Source organism: Balearica regulorum, chromosome 10 (genome assembly GCF_011004875.1).
Source record: "Balearica regulorum gibbericeps isolate bBalReg1 chromosome 10, bBalReg1.pri, whole genome shotgun sequence".
NCBI classification, from domain to species: Eukaryota; Metazoa; Chordata; class Aves; order Gruiformes; family Gruidae; genus Balearica; species Balearica regulorum.
In genome coordinates this window covers 21,301,699-21,316,229 of record NC_046193.1, presented here as the reverse complement: position 1 = coordinate 21,316,229, position 14,531 = coordinate 21,301,699, and the positions used below count along the sequence as shown (strand labels likewise).

Here is a 14,531-nt window from a genome sequence, read left to right as displayed (position 1 = left end):
GGTTTTTTATACTCAGGAGAATACGGGTGAAAGACTACATGGCAGGAAGGCTTCATCCAGCAAAAGGCCATTGATTTGATTCATAGTGATGTTTTGTGTTTGGCTGAATTTTGAGATACGCACACATATGTATACACATATATGTATATGGTAGAAGGACTATATAAGTATACATAAAGTAGAAGGAGTGCAGATGTACGTATTCTTTACAGAGACATGCAATAAAAGCTACTGATCCTTCAAGCAGGGAGGTGAGCCACAAACAAGTCTGGTTTTACTGGTATTAATCAGTATTATTCTGTCCAGGAGAGGGCAATAGTGGCTGTGCATTTGGACCAGTGTTATTTTACATACCTGTTGGCAGATGAGACCAAGGTACCAATATTTTCCAAGCCGTATACCAGTGATTTACGTTGCTTGGCAGAATGCAACCTATCAACAGCAAACACCTTCACTGCAATCGCATTCATTGTATTTGATCCTGTCTGTTGGGTTTTACCTTGCCCAGAGTTGATCACCAGGCCACAGCCTGTGCAATTACCCACTTCAATAATCAGTGTCTGATTCTGATGAATTATAGCACGGGCTGCTGTATTGTTCAGAATAAATGAGATGGTATAAATGGTATGACAGGTAACAATGCATTTGTAATAGTGTATACAGCCATTAAGCTTAATGCAAAAAAAGAGGCCACTAAAATAGGTATAAAAATAATCAGAAATAAAATTAAAAATATATTTAAGGCTGTGGTTGTTGACCAGGCATGGCAGACTGAAAAATACCCTCATTCTGCATAAATGCCTGAGGCTTTCAGGCAGGACACACTATGTGGCCTTCTCAGGTCAGCTCTCAAATCGCTTGTAGTCTGGCACACTCAAGTTTCTGGGCCATCTGAAGTGAGTGACACGGCTGGTTTCCCCATGACGGTGTAAATTTTGGCTACTCCCTCATGCAGTTGGTTAAACTCCTGCTGTCCTCTGACGGCCTTTTATAACTCAGTCCTTAACACCCCATCCCACATCCACCTGAAAGCCTGGCTTTAACCATTGAGTTAAGAAAAAAATCCCATATGCTGCTGGTGAGGAGGTCAGTTCTAGGAAGGAAATTGGCCACTTCTCACAGTAAAAACAAGCCGTACATCAAGAGTCCACACAGAGGAGCTTTCGCCCCCCAGGAGAGGAGAGGCGTGTGGACAGGGTACAGCCTCGAGGAGCCCCTTCCTCCCCCCCAGCCCTGGGATGAGGGTCATTTTCTAGGGCATCCCCACGGACAGAAAAAAAAAAAAAATGGGGATTGAGATTAATCACATTAAAATGGTGCTTTTCCTGATATATTTTCTTAATAAATTTTCTATTTTCAATCTCCTGATTTGGCCAATGTGTTTTCAAAATGTGAGCTCCCCTAAGGAAAGTTAATAATAAGGATCTCACCCGGTTTTATTTCAGTGCACTTGTACTTACATTTCCTTACTACTTTTAACTCGTTCAAAGGTCACAGACATCACCCAGCCATTCGTGGCATCTAGCACTGTTTCACGTTTAATTTTGCCCTGTTTGCAACCAAAAAAGTTTGCAATATTTTATGATATAACCTTCTGCAGGGCACTCTAGAAAATCACCAGTGCCCGATACCTTTGTGATTCAGCTTTAGAGTATCTCACGATGAATTTCTAACTTGTTGGGGGTTTTTTTCCTCTCAAAATACTTCTTTTGCATCTGTGGTTATGAGACTTACTCATACTTCACTGCGCTTAGCAGGGCCCCTGGTTAGTCAGGGCTTGGGCTTTATTTTTGGGTAGAGCTGCTGGTTGTTCTGGCTGCTCGAACGACCCCCTCAGCATTGTCAAACAAAGTGGTTTCCTGCTAATTCCTTTCAGGGCTTAGATGGATTTTGAATCAATCTTGCTGAGAAAGTCAGCCAGGCAAAGAGGCAAAATCGTGACATGGTTAGTCATTTATATTTTACCTGAATCAGTGAGTAAGGTACTTTTTGTCAAGTCTTACACTTCATACATAACTTATTCTACTGTTTCTTGACAGAAGTTTGATTTTGGGTATCTCTTGCCTGTGTCTTCCAAATCCATCCTCTGAATCCCTAACCCAGAGTTTAATATCATCCATTATTCAACACCTTCAATAAGACTAACTTTAAAACTAGTAATCTCTCAGTAAAGCTGTGCAATTAATGCTGAAATACCTCAAGTACAGAATAAGACCAAATAGCACTCCCCATAGCCTTCCTCAGAGCATCCCAAAATACCAATAGCCTTCCCTGAAGTCTCTGGTTATCAAATAGCCTTTAAGATTTAGTGGTAGATCCTGGCTCACCTAAGTGAGCGTTTTGCATTACAATGCAAAATATTTTTCCTGCAAATTTAACAGTGGACTCCACATCAGCTTGCAGTGCACTCATTTTATGCCAGATTTGAATGATCGAAATGTACCCCCAATGCTGCTTGTTGCACTGATGAGCTAATTTTGTTATATCAGTTTTATCACTCTTTAATTTGTCCCATAAATTATTCAGTGCTTTCTGTAGGTGCACCCAGCCTGACCTGGTGGGACCACCCACCATGGTGGCCCCAGCACCAACCACAGCCCCCACCCACTCCTGCTCACCCCCACTATGGAAGGGGGCTTTAACACGCTGGAGTTTTCTTTTCCTTGAGGAATTACGCTATGATCTGCCTTTGGACAAAGCGTTTGCTTTGGATGCCTTTACAGTCTTCATAGCTGCAGTAGTATATGTTTTATTTGAAAACATTGCATTTACTACAATATAAAGAGGCCATTACTGTTTAGCTGCGTTCACCACTGTTCTTCCTTCCCTCCCCTGTCTTTCCAACTGCCTTCCCAATGTCCTCCTAGAGTTACCCAGTATATACTAGGCTCACTTATTCCTGCTCGCGCTACATAGAGCACAGTTATGTTTCTTCCCCCAAGCTCAGTGTCCTCAGAGGAGTATTTAGGTTAAGAGCAGTTTATTCCTGGCTGGAACTGCAGCAATTGTGTGCAGGTTCATAAGCCAGGATTCTCCTTTGCTTCAGGCGGCTACTAAAAGCCAAGGTGATGTCTCAGATGGAGACGAAAAAGGAGAGGTGCAGCAGTGGGGCATGAAGCATCCCTGCCGCTGCGGCAAGGATGCTCCCCGCAGCACAGACTGGTGTTTGGGGCACGGCGGCAGCACAGGGGGTGAATGATCTTATTAACAGACAAACACACATATGGAAAAGTGGCCAAACGGTGCAATAAACTTGTAGCCCTCTGCTCAGCTGCCCCCCCAGCAAACATGGCAAAGAAAGGTTCATGTGACAGCTGAGGCTGCCAGAGCCAGGAGCCTCCACTGAGCGGTGGATGCAAGGGCACGCTGAAGATACGCTATGAACTCAGTCACAGCCCTGTTATCCGCTCTTCAGGCAGCCACACCTGAGCAAGGTGCATTTCTCACCGTACCTCTGTTTCTCACCTCACCCCCGTTCCTCACCACACCATACAGGGGGGTTTCACGGGCGAGGTTTGCACAGCCTGACTTGCTCCTGGTCAGAGCTGCTTGGTACTTAAACAGCAACGACAATAAATACTTATAGTGCCTTTCGTCCTACAAGAATTGTCTCCTTGAGGAATGAGTCTTTTCTTTCTGTTTGTTTTTTATGTAAGCTTTTTGCAAAGAAATGCATGTATAACTGTTCCTATTGCAACTGCTCAGGAAATGGAGATTTTTCTTGTACGTAGAAGAGGATCCCTCTGACAAGTGATCCCTCTGTGGCTATGCCCTCACCAAACAGATGGCTATGCAGCTGGCCGGGCATCACACAGTTATATCATCAGTAAATATTGTTATTTAGTATGAACCTTTGGGTGGGAAAAGTGAGCCAGGACTGCAAATACAGACCGACCTCATGGACACTGTGGAACAGAGGGACCAGAGCGGGTTTAGGGCAGTGAAATTGGACCTGCACCTCCAGTGGCTTCAGAGTGAGGAATACTGGGAAAAAAGGGGTTAAAAATATATACAGCTTTTAGCTTTGTGTGCTAGCTCCAGAAAGGACTGGGTCATCTCTGTGGAGAGGCTTCAGCAATATGTCATAGCTAATGATGTCAGTGCTGAGAAAAAGGTGGCAGTTTAAGTGAGTATAATAGGGGTAAAACCTCTAACCTGCTGTGCAGCCGAAGTGCTCTTGCTAAACCAGCAGACAAAACAATTTCTGGGAGAGAAATTTCCCCAGTGCCCACATCTGCCGGTGATTGCAGAGCTTCCCTGCTATTATCAACCTGAGAAAAACGAAACCATTTTGGGCTAAGTGCCTGAATTAAGGAAATTAGCAGAATGCCATCAGTTTGAGGAGAGCTTAAATGCTGCAGTACCAGGGACCAGCTACGATACAACATGCAAAACAACGCAGTACACAGCAGTCACCGGCCAGGGCTTATCCGACTCTAAAACAAACATCAGAAATAGTTGTTGGAATAGTGGCTGTTACCAGACGTGCCAGAGAAGTGCAACCGAGGCATGAAGGATGATCGGCAACTGCACCGGAGATCAGCCTGGATCTCCGAGTGTCTGCATGTGCTTTCTCTGCAGAGGACAGTCCCACAGTGCAAATAAGATGGTTGGTTTTCTTTGCTTGGCTCAAGGACAGACTCCTTGGAAGCTGTGGGACACTGGGAAAGGCAGGGATGGAGCACAGGTCACTGCAGACAAGCCCAAATTCTGTCTGCCAAGACAACTGAGAGTGTTCAGCTGAGGGATGGGAAACTGAGTCCGTGCAGGATGCTGGATAGTCTATGTGGCACAGCTGTCTAATTTAGGTGATAACAATCTACATTTTATCTGGATTCCTTTACAAATGGAGGAAGCACAATTTATAGTGAGGTTTGCTCTGGTCCTGCTGGTTTTGTAATTTCATGGTAGGATTATCAGGAACTGCTTGAAGAGATGAAGTTGCAGAAACTTCAGGGCTTTTAATCCCCGTTTCTCTTACCAAAGGTACCACATGTATGCTGTATATGCCAAACTCAGCGTATGCACTGCTTGACAGGGAATGGCTGAGAGGTGGATTTGAACTGGTAAAGAATATGGTGAGCTCAGGTTTCAGAAAGAGGGAGAAATACTTTGTGGTCCAGCCAGACCTATTTTTGGTGGAGAGACCTCCCAACAGACAAGGCAGTGGGACAAGATGAAGCCTAAAATGCACAAAAGCAAAATATGTGTTTGAAGGGGAAATAAGCACTAAACGTCTGAAAATTCATTCATTTGACTGTAAGAGACTTGGCGCAGAGCTTCAGCCCAAACAGCTTCTTTAATTGCTCCCAGTGTTAATCACAGGGGTGTGAATAAAAAAAAAGTGCTGGTGAAAGGTAGTTGTCTTCTCACACTTGCTGACAAGCCAGCCTAGCACGTCCTTTGCCCAAAATAGAGAACGTTTTCCTCATTAGCTGAATTCTCTAACATCTCCCTCTCCCCAGGACTATTAGCAGAGGAGTTTGAGCACCGTGAAGATGAACACGCGCGGTCCATAGTGCAGCGTGATAGCAACAGCTCTCGCGCTCAGTACTCAGCAAGATGCCGTTTCATTAGAAGTATACGAGCTCTGACAAAATTTTCTGTGGGAAGGTTTCTCAAATGTATGGGAAAACTGCTGGAACAAGGTTCTAGAATAGCCAGGAGTTGATGCACAAGGTTATGAGCAGCAATGAAATTCCTGCTCTACCCAGACAGTGATCTCCTGTACGTCTGGAGAGTGTCCCAGTCCCAGACTGCTGTGGGCAGACCTACACCACGTTTGGATCATTTGGACCTTGGAAAAACCCTCATAAGGAAGATTCAGCAAGAGCAGCAGTGGGTAATTACCCAATCCAGAGTAACAAATTAACCACTGATGGTTTGGTTTTGGTTTTTTTTCACTGCTAAAGATTGCAGGCATGAGATGACAGCCCTGACTCCCAGCCCCTTCCACACCGAAGTGGAAACAAATAAAATTACACCACTTTCGATAGCAGAGGACCCTTGTTTTCCAGCCAGCCTTCTCCTGTGGCACAAGTTTACTAAGAGCCTCCTCACAGGCATCACCACAGATAGGGTCTTGGGATCCTCATGCTTTGGTTACAGGCATAATTCATTACCAAATATGAAACAGTTCTCATCTTTTTTCTGAGGAATCTTATGTATAAAGTGGATACTATTGGTAATCACATCAGAGTATCCTGAAGAAAAGTGAGTACTTAGTTTAGAAAAATTAGGTAGCATCTTTTTTTATTTGTTTGAGATGCCTCTGGTGGGAGCTGTGATCAGAGCCTGGAGCGGGACATTGCATACCTGGGCGGCTGGGTCACTTCTGTTTGTACATGGCTAATAAAAACAGTTATCTGGAAGCCAATTATATTAGTTCCCATATTATTATGTTGTGTAAAGAGCAAGGACATAACACTGTTTCTCTCATCTTTCTGCTGTTTTCCATCTCTTTTAACAAGAGCATTACAGCAGATGCTGTCAGAAATTTTAATAAAACAAACTTGTCTTTATAGGCTAGAAACATATTAGAGGGTCTAAGTGAGGGAAATTACTCTTCTCTCCCACTCCCTCCTCCCCATCCCTCTCTCTGTCGCTCCCCTGAGCACTGTATGCTGTGGAGTTTTTCCACTGGCAGGAAACCCAAACTACAAAGACCCCCCCAAAAAAGCCCCACATGGCTATTTTATGATTCTGTGCCTACCTGGATACGTACTCACACTGACTGTCAGTCAATCCCCATTGCTCCCTCCTGCCCGAGATGATGGCAGAGCCCATCCCCAGGCCCCTTTGGGTGAACATGGGTGATGGCAGCCGTAGCTCAGGGCTCCTGCCCGCAGAGCTCAGCTCTGCAAGGTAAGCAAGGTGGTACAGCTAGAGAACATCCCTAGTGTGGATAGAGCCATGCTCCACCACTGTCCCGAAAACAGGCTGACCAAATCACAGCATCGTCCCAAGGGACAATAATATAGGAGGTTTGAAATACTGAGTGAGTGAGGACCAAATAAAAAAGGCAAAAAAAAAAAAAAAGGCAAACCAGGAAATATGCCAATAATATGTAACCTGATTAAATGTTGCACAGCTGCTGCTAGCAATACAGAGGAGACATCATGCGTCTCCTGTCCTCAAACAGAGCATGGAGACTGCTGTAGTCACAAAAATCCAATCACGTACAAGTAGGAGAGTTACTCCTTTCTGTGTATCTCAGTGATTCGCTGTTTGGTCCTTTTCCCTCCTCAGGTGACTCAAGGCAGGACCTTCCCCGTTACCTTTTGGGCCTTGCACACGTGCAAACCCCCGTCTGGCTTTAGAGGTGTTGTGAGCAAAGACCTCTGCACCTTGGGGAGGAAGGAGGGAAGCGTGGAGTGAGTCAGGCTGGAAGCCGCCTGCCCGATGGGGAGAGCTCGGACAGGATCATTTTAAGATGGGTGTTTCTCCTGCTGTGCCCTTCCCATGCTTCACGCTGATCAAATTGTCTGGGAACGAATCCTAGAAGATTTCAGTATCCAGCTGTGCTAAAAAACTCACGTGGGCGAGTGTCAGCATGCAGAGGCGACAGTAACTACCGGCAAGAGGCGGGTATAGGGACACCCTCACGTAGGCTTGGGCAGAGGTGAGCTACCTGAGTTAACGCGGCAGTGAAGTCACAGAGCTAGTGAGACCTTAGTAAAACATTTCCTATTGAGAAAAAAAAATAAATCAAAAAAGCAGTTTTCTGAGGCAAATAACTAGAAATGGAGTGAGCTGTTACAGTCTTTAATTATCTCTTTCCCTAAGATACGATTAACTTTTCAGTTGCTGAACAAATGGGTGGAAACACCTTTTTCCCTCAAGAGTAAAAGCATTGAGGTGGGGTCTTCCATATCTCTGCCGCTGTGTCTCACACTGTTTGTGCATGGTTGTTTCATTGGCAAGATGGAGAACTGTAAGTACAATGTCCTGATCTATTTTGCTAGGGGTTATTTTTATTTTCTGTGATGAAGCTACTGAAAGTTACTTGGTTCTCTTTTTAACCGTGTGGTGGGTTTTTCTTGCATATTCTGCACTTGTAGAAAGACTTTGTGTAAATAAGAGGTTTGCAGAAGTCTGCTAGTTCTTGAATGGAAATGAGGTCACCTAATCATCTAAATGTTCCTACAAAGCAGGGGTTTTTTTGGTGTCCCAGAGATGATAACTGCCAGCACAGTTATCAAAACAGTGCCTGAAGTTCTGTCTTCGCTTCTCCAAAAGAGATTGCCTCTTACCTAGAAGACTAGGCTATAAATTTGCCCACGTACCTAGTTATAATCAACTTTGAGTGCAGCCTTTGGTAAGAAGGAATAAAGGACTTTTTGAGCCAGACTTTCTGGTGTCCATCCTCTGTAAGAGCATTCCGGGTAAGTCTGCTCCTCCACGGCAGGTCGGAAGGGGCAAGGCGGGAGGCTGCGGGGAAGCAGGGCAGAATTAAGATGGTTTTTGTGTCTTGGTCTCCCCGAGCAAGCCCTGTGCCAGGAAGGTGAGCAGCATCTAGCTGACCTCTGGGCAGGGGTTAGTAGAAGGCTAGCTGTGGCAATCTTCTGGAATAAACTCGGTCACGATTTTAAACAAAAGGGATATTGTCTTGTAGTAACATGCAGCTAATACAGTTTCTGGGGGAAAAGAAAAAAATTGAATGCCATTTTCAAGAGCTGATATATTTTCATATACTCACAAGACAGAGACAAACATCCTTCTAATGGAAATTTTCTGTTCAAATACAAATAGTGCTTCATGCCCACATAATGCAAACACACAACTTTGTGTTTCAAGTCCCCCTGGGCATGCTGGCACCTTGTTCTGTGACGGAAATATTTGCTCCAACTGCAAGAAATTAATTTTAGGGTAGCTTATTATGCACCGCAAACCTTTTTAATACTGATCATAAAGCTGGAAGAAAAGGAAAAGAGACATGTCTCCTACTTGATTTAAAGCACTTAAGTTGTTATCTATTATTTATAATTTTATCCTCAGCATGGAAGGTAATACTTCTAATGCATGGCGATCAGTACCTCACTAGCATTTGAAAACTATAACTGCATACATTGGTGTGTTTTATTTTTCTTTCTTACACAATAAAATGTGATATATGGTAGTTGCTAACTTCATATAGGTACTGATTTGGGACTTTTTAGTGTCATAAAACCTCTGAAGCAGAGACTCATGGAATGTGAAACACTGACATAGTGCCTCTGGAGCACCAAAGCAAAAGCTGCCTGATGAAGATGGGTTATTTGTGGTGATGCGGCGCCTAGAATTACAAACACTGCAGGATTTAGTTGCGCACACACAAAAACTCCCTGAACTTGCAGAACTTTCCAAATGCTGGATGTGGAAGGAGCCGTCTGACAATTCCCCTCTCTTTGGGAGGGGGCAGAAATAAGAGGAGAGGAGGAGGAAATGTTGCTTCAGAGAAGTAAATAGTCTGATTTTTAACTTGTGTGTGGTCAAAAAGACAACAGTTATTTAAACAGGCTGCAGAGTGTTTGCATCTTGTTTAATCATTCAGATACATAAGTGCTGCAGCAAATTCACCCTGATTGTGCAAAAGCTGTTGGAGGACAGCCTTTACACATGCAACAACTGTCCGGATCAAAGTATTCACCCAAAAAGCACTGCGGGAATATACGCTTAACATAAAGTGCTAGTCAAGCAATTGCTTGCTTCTGGAACCACAGACTTCCAAAACTTTTTATAAAGTATTATGTTTCCTTTAAAGCTGTGTCATGCAGTGTAAAAAATTGACAACATCAAAACTAAAACTCTTGCAAATCCTTGGATGCAGAAACCAAAGTTCAATATACATTGCAATTTTGTTTTTGTTTTTTTTTTTTTTTAATTGTTAAAATGAGCAACAGGGAAAACTTTCTTTTTAGGACTTAGTTACATTTTCCTGAAGATTTATGTTTATTGCTTTTACACCTTCAGTTGGAAGAAATTAGATTAGGCTCTCATTACCCACTTCATCTTTTAATACGCTGTACAAAGTCATATGAAAGTGCCAAAATTAGCACTGTCATCCTCTGTGTTGTCCATTTTACTGCAGCACAGAGCTGTGATATACTCAAATAATATACCTGTGGTGTCTGTGACTAGCACAGTCTCCTGTTCTGTTTGACTCAGACCTCACATGCATACAAATTCATTATATACATTTTTGTCTTTCAAGAATGTATACATTTGGAGCATCAGCCATTTACAGACACATAGCATAAATAAAGCAGTGAATTTTCTTCATTCTCTACCCCTCATGCTAATGAAAATTACTGAGGAAGAAAAAAACCCAAACAACCCACAGAAAATGCAGCTCCCCCAGCATTATTCACATTGCAGTAGACAGCACAATTCTGTACTTACAGATCTTAACAGTGAAATGTCTCAGGATCTTTACAATTTTCTGCAGAACTGTTTCAAGCTCTCAGCAAGCCACAGTGTTCATCGAGGCAGAACGGAGCCGTATGGAAGGTCTATGCAGCTGGGAGATAATGGAACTATTTTCCCAGCTGGGACTACAAGCCTTTTATCCACTGAGCATTGCGTGTCTCTTCACTGGTATTAACTGTGAAATACACTGCTTTCCTGTTGTACTCGTGCTAGGACCCACACAATTAGTGCCTGAATCAGATAAACAGCTCCTACAGTTTATGCATATTCCTATCTGGAAATCTTGAATGTATGAAAATTAGCTCTGCGCTGCTCATCCTTCAAGCAAGCTGAGAGCGCGAAAGCGCAGCTGTCATGCTAGTAGCATAAAAGATTAAATGTGCTCTTGCTATTCTTTTCGTACAAATATGAGCTCCTGTCAGGTAATCAGAAAACCTCTCTTCTTGAAAACTGGGTCAGTACTCGGTGTTAGGTTTAGATCAGGAAGAGAAATAATTTTGTTTAGTCCTGGGTCCCACAGTCGTTTCCTGAGCTCCGTAAGATTAAGCTCACAGGATGCGAGACAACACTCAGATTACATCCCAGCACTGACTGTCCTCCTGAAACATTTAACTACCCCTCCATATTTTACATATTAAAAAAATAATAAATATATATTTAAAAAAAAAAAGGATGAAAACTTCCTTGTCCAAAGTAGCACAGACATAAATCATGATTACACATAAACTTCAGACCTTCTCAGATTTCCATTTTCCCTCTTGGGACTGCTTCAGCAGAGATCAAATGCAGAGCTCAGACAGGGGAATGCCTTTCCATTAGTAAGCAAAAGTTATTTGTATTCACGGGGGATAGAAGTGGAAACAGCAGTTTTCAGAATGTTTCTGCCAAGAAAAGTGCAATTGTGTCACAGGCATTGCTTCACAACGTTTTAATGTAATCTCAGTGTAAATCCATTAGTATGTAATGGGATTAATTGCATGCTTGTCTGAGCAATGGCAAGTGGAGAGGATGTGGAAGTCAAGTGGCAAAAACACACAGCAGCACGCGGATGCCTTGAGTAGACCAAAACAATAATTCAATCAACAAAAGGGGAGGAGTGTGCATCTTTTTTAGTTTCAATTTTCCCCACCTATAAACCGGGAGCGCATTCGTGCATCCCCTTGGTTTCCAGCACAACTGCTGACTGTGGAGAACTTGCACCAGGAGTCTGGTGGCGTCTCCTCAAGGGCTCTGCCACGGTACCAAACATTTTGGGCCACTTCCTCCCTCCCCGCCGTGCAGTCAGGGTGTGGTGAGGTGCAGTGGCTCATTGCCATGCGACTCAGCCTCCGTGCTCGTTGTCAGCCCACTGCCGAGTGGCAATAATGACGTTCTTCTTACTTGAGGTGCCTGTTGAGTTAAGACACCTTTGAAGAAAAATGAAGTAACCGTAGCAGGAGAGAAGGTGAAGATGATGTCCTTCCTAAAAGCAGAGGAAAGGAGGAGGTTTCTATCGTTCATCTGCAGAGAATGGCTCATTGGACCTGATTTAAGAGATCTGGGTTCAACCCAACCTCCATTGAGGACCTCTCTTACGACCTTGGAAATGCCTCAGTTGTCCTGGTCTGCTCTTTGTGTATAAAATGGGGACAGCGGGACTATGGGAACTCATGGGATGTGCACAGAGGTGCCAGGCATCCTGTGCCAGCCCCATGGGGCCAGTATGGTGAGTGCTCCCCTCCCATTTCAGAGCTCTCACAGCCATCCTCCTGATTAACATAAACAACTTTACGCTGCCATCATGTGAGCATCTAAAAGGAGCTTTACCGACAATTAATTAAGCCTTGCAGCACCTTCTAAAGTAGACAGGCATTATAATTAGCAGTTCTATTTTTAATTAGGAATAAAATTTGAAATGGAATTTTAGGTATTTCCCCATTAAAATTTCCTTTTAAATAATGTCAGTGCTTTTTCAAAGTTGTATCAAGAGTAAATAGACAAAGAGCTGCTTACAACAGCTTAACCCAAGCTTCTCATTGCCAATTTTAAAAGTTTATTAAAAATCTAATCTTTGCTATGTCAAAACAAATTATTTTGCTTATGCATTGGTTGTCCAACAAAGAAGCTTGTCTGGGAACAGAATTTCTCAGGAAATTAATGCTGCTAAAACTTTCCCATTTCCAAACATTTTAGAAATCCCCTTTCTAAGGGTCGATTATTCATTTCAAGATCTAATGTTTTAATTCAGGAAAGACTGCAACACTTACCTGTCTGAATTTTGAACTTCTGAACCTCTGAATTGTCTTTTTATTAAAACTTGTGAAGTTCTGATTTAGATTTTCTGAACTATATTATACTCTATTAAAGATTATGCCTAGATCTTTAAGAAATGACACAGAAAGTGATAAAATTGAATATCAAAACAGGTTCCTAAAGGTCAAGATAAAACAATTAAATGTTACCAAAATGGTGTGGGTTTGCCCAATTTTCTTTCAAAACAAAATTTCATTGAAGTTGACATTTCTCTGTCAAATGTTTCACTTTTGAATAATTGCCATATTCTGGCAGAAAAAGCTGTCTAAAAATTGTTTGGCTTTTTTTTAAAAAAAAACAAACAACAAAACAGCACTGATCAAAAAAATGTAACCTTATTGTGTATCCAGGAGTCAGAAGCCCCTTAAACAAATCTTTTCAACCGTTAAGCCTTCTTGCTACTCCTGTTTGGGTTTTGGCAGTGTCAGGGCATGGGCAATGGCTGCTGTGTTGTAAAAAAAATCTGGGGTGAGGCTTGAAAAACCTTAGCAGTTTAAGATGGGGCTCTGGTCATCCCAAAGTTGGCCCTGGATTATAGAGTGACTAAAGTTTCCGTAGCTCAGAATGAACAGCACAAAGTCCTTGCATACCTTTCAGGACACTTGTAGGCTAAAAATAACTCAGAGATAGGATCTGGTCTATAAACTAGACAGCAGATAGAATCTGGAGCATAAGCTAGAAGACAGAAGTGAATTAGCAGGAGTTGGGCCAAGGTGTTTCTTGCAAAAACTCTGCTTAGGAAAGGTCTGGAAGACACTTTCTCCTCTGTTTCCTCTGTAAAAATCAGAGACGCCTTCAAATGATACATGTGGTTTTTTGTAAGAGCTGTCACTATGCCTTCAAAAGGAGATACAGCTTTCCAGCTTGCTGCTGACTTCTTGTGGCTGTGTCAGTTTTTCTATTTCTCCTTGAGACAGAGTAGATAAATCCAAGATGTCTTTAGCAACATTTTAAAGTGAATTAGATCAAGGACTAATATGATCTAGACTCTCTGCTGTGCTCAAACGGCAACTTGTCCTTGAGTTAGTCCCTACAATCACAAAGGCAAAATTTAAGGCCTGAGATTAAACCCCTTTGAACAAAGGAATGCAATCGCATCCCGCAAGGTGCTTCATTCAGCGAGTGCCACCTACTGCTTCGAAACTCATCTATTAAGCAACCTAAATTGCTATTTGGCATTTACACTGTGCATAGGATTCTGGTTACTCTGAAAGCTTCGATCGCCTTTATGAATCCATCGGCACTGCTCGAGTAAGATTGAAAGCGAATTCTGCAGGGCTTCTCCAGTCATCACTCCAGAGGCAAAGCGCCTGGACCCGAGTTACCAACCAAATAGGTTTGGATACAACGAGTGCCTCTACTGCAGGCTTCCCGTGGGATGTTGGAGAAAGTCCCTACCTAAAGCTGCTGCTCGCTGCTTTTGTAAAACTTCACAGCATTTTCTGTGTACTGCCAGCAGGTAATTACTTCTCAAATTATTGGCTTAGTTTCCCCTCAATCCTGTTAGACACATTCTAAAATAAATTGCAACACACAGTAACTGCAAACTAAACGCTAGATGAATGCACCTTTGCAATTTTTTAAATATAGAAGTAAGCTATGTAATTTCAGATTCATGCAGTTATACTACCTTTGTCTTGTGATATTCCTGAAAGTCTTGTCCGAGACAGACGTTGGAAAACGTGGGCAATGGAAACCTGAGAGCAAAAGTTCATAATAAGTCACTTGTATTACAGTAAAAATCAAAATGTTCTATGAAGTTAATTGAGCTACTGGACAAGCTGGACAGTTGGACAGTGTGCATAGAAGAGGCCTTGAAATCACACAACTAA

The 14,531-nt window shown here is 42.7% G+C and overlaps 1 protein-coding gene across 7 annotated transcripts in view; it reads right to left on the bottom strand.

The window, feature by feature from the left end:
* Positions 1-10,785, bottom strand: part of CNTN6 (contactin 6) — a 145,195-nt gene extending 134,410 nt beyond the window's left edge. For 3 of the 7 annotated variants that reach the window (XM_075762478.1, XM_075762476.1, XM_075762477.1), the window contains exon 1: positions 10,381-10,515. The gene's annotated coding sequence lies outside the window, so the exon portion shown is untranslated. Of the gene's footprint in view, positions 1-10,380 lie in introns of all 7 variants that reach the window. The other 4 variants (XM_075762481.1, XM_075762479.1, XM_010303280.2 and 1 more) reach the window with 4 other exon arrangements.
* Positions 10,786-14,531: the final 3,746 nt, after the last annotated feature.